Source organism: Buteo buteo, chromosome 11 (genome assembly GCF_964188355.1).
Source record: "Buteo buteo chromosome 11, bButBut1.hap1.1, whole genome shotgun sequence".
Classification (NCBI taxonomy): domain Eukaryota; kingdom Metazoa; phylum Chordata; class Aves; order Accipitriformes; family Accipitridae; genus Buteo; species Buteo buteo.
In genome coordinates, this window is record NC_134181.1 from 36,343,672 (window position 1) to 36,346,076 (window position 2,405).

Below are 2,405 nucleotides of genomic sequence, written 5' to 3' on the forward strand. Positions count from 1 at the left end.
GAAAATATGTTTTCTCAATGCCACAATATAACAAAACAACTTCCTCCCTCAGCTAATGCTACAGTTTACACAAAAGATTTGGTTGTTGGGCTTTTAGTTGCATCTCCCATGTGCTGGTATTTTCCTCTGCCACTCAGAGATAACAATTACTAGTCACTATGAGCAGTAATAAAAATGAAGCACCGTGACAATGTTTTTGAGTGATTGTAACTTCCACTGATGTGCCTTTCTTCGAATGTATAAAAGGCACTAGTCCTCAGTGAGGACAAAGTTGAAAGTAAGCAGGGTATTTTACAGACAAATCCTTTTGGAGGAATGCAGACAGCCAGGCCTCAAAGAACCATTTTTTGGTGGTACTATTACTAAGGGAAGAGTTATAGACTAAGGTCAATTACACAAAGCTCTTAAGTATGTACATCAATTTTGACTTATATGTGTGCTTACATTTTCTCCTGAACTGGGGCCCATGCGATTGAGAGCTGTGAAGCAATACTGGGCATTAGGTATCAGTTAAAACTGCAGATCCAAAACACTTTTGTATATTTTAATAATTTTGCTTGTATCTGTAGTCCCTTGCCACTCTCTTGCACAGGCTGGTATCGCTGTGAGATTCAAGTGGCCAAGGGGATCTACAGGGTTTCCAGGAAAGGTTAAGATAAAAGCAAAATCTGAGAGTTCAAGCCTGTGAACTGAAAGTAGGAGTATCAAAGCAAAGAATTGCAAATGGTTTTGTTTTCAGTGTTTTGTTTCTGTTTTCATGCCTTCTGATTTAATCCAGAGTTGAAAATCATTTGAGTGAAGGGAAAAAAAGAGGTTCACTGCCTCTGTACATGTTATATGACTAATTTAAGAAGATAAGCAGCAAGCAGCAGGGAGATCCAAGATAGCTCAGCTTCTTCCTCCTTTTTGGTGAACATAAAACTGTTCGAGTCCTTCAGATGAATGCAATAAAGGAATTCACAACTAGAAGGTTGCTACTGATGTGCAAAAGGACTACAATTCCTTTGCCTAAGAAGCCACTTTATATGGGGTGTTAATTGGCCTAAAAAGATTATGGTATAAGCCGTACAAATGTCCCATGAAAAAAAAACGAAAGCAATCCAGAGAAACAAGCAGATCGACAAGTGGGTAGTAGTGATAGTGTTTTACACAAAGGGGGAGAGGACCACCAAATTTCAGGTACTGGCTTTCTCGATAGCCTTTGGGGGTCCCGGTTATGTTAGCTGATTTGGATTAGGTTGTGGAATCCTTCAAGGGTCAGATCAAGGGAAGACAGACTGACGCGTAAGAAGTCTTTCAGCAGACCATGAGGAAGAAGGTCCAACTATTTGGATGCGTCTGGCAGAGGAAAAAAGGCAGCTGCCGGCTGGAAACCTGCTGGGCCCAGCCGAGCGGGCAGGCGACTGACTGCCTGAGGTAACCCGGCTGCGAGGCCGGCGGGTGACGGCACCGCTGGAGCATGCGATGGGGAGAGACGGTGCCGCTCCGCAGGGCTTCGGACCAGCCTAAGGCAGGAGCAGGATGTGAGGGCGCGAGGGGGTGGTGATTTGGTTTTGGTCGTTTTAGCTCTCTGAGGTGGCTCCCAGCGGGATGGAGGAGGTGGGAAGATGAAGCAGGGACCTGGGGAAACGAGGATGAGCGTGATGGCCCCACAGAGGTTGGGTTAGTACTGTGGGGACAGGAGCAGGGGCCGGGCAGACCTCACCGGTGCAGGGCCACAGGACTGCCATTGGGGAACTGATGAGGTCTTCCATCTCCTGTTATGTTTATGGGGAGGGGGGCGGGAGAGGGTTGTTGCTGTTTTGGGTCTTTTTTTTTTAGCTGGTTTCCAACTACTGTAGAAGAGGACATTGAAATGAGGTGGTTGGTGGGGCAACGAAGAGCAAAGTGATGATTTTTATGGTGCAGAAATCTCCGCTGCTTGCTTTTGTCCCTGGTACCTGCAGGTTTTGGTTTGTAGGAGTCTCCCGATTAAAACTGGGGCTGCCCCCTCCAGGCGCGAACCCCCGCCAACGGGCACTGAACCTGCCTCAGCGTGAACTTTCTTTCTAAAGCATGTCCCTGGGACAGCAAGTGTGTTTTTTATTTAGCCGCTGCTGGCAAACTAGTAACTCTTCAACATCGAAGACTTAAACTACAACTACTATTTTTCGCGGCTACGTGACCGATTAGACGAGCTCAGCCGGCCGCCGGCTCCCTGCGAGGCGCTCGATCCGCCCGCCACAAAGATGGCGGCAGGCGCCTTGTCCCGCTTGCGCGCCTGCCCACACCCAAGATGTCGGCCTAGGCGCCACCGCTGCCCGCGCCTCGCTATCGCCCTTCTTTTCCCTACGGAGGGCGGCGCGGCGCGGCCTCGCCGGGAAGCGCGCCGCTCTAGCTGGCGCGGCTCGGTGGTGGGCGCCGGA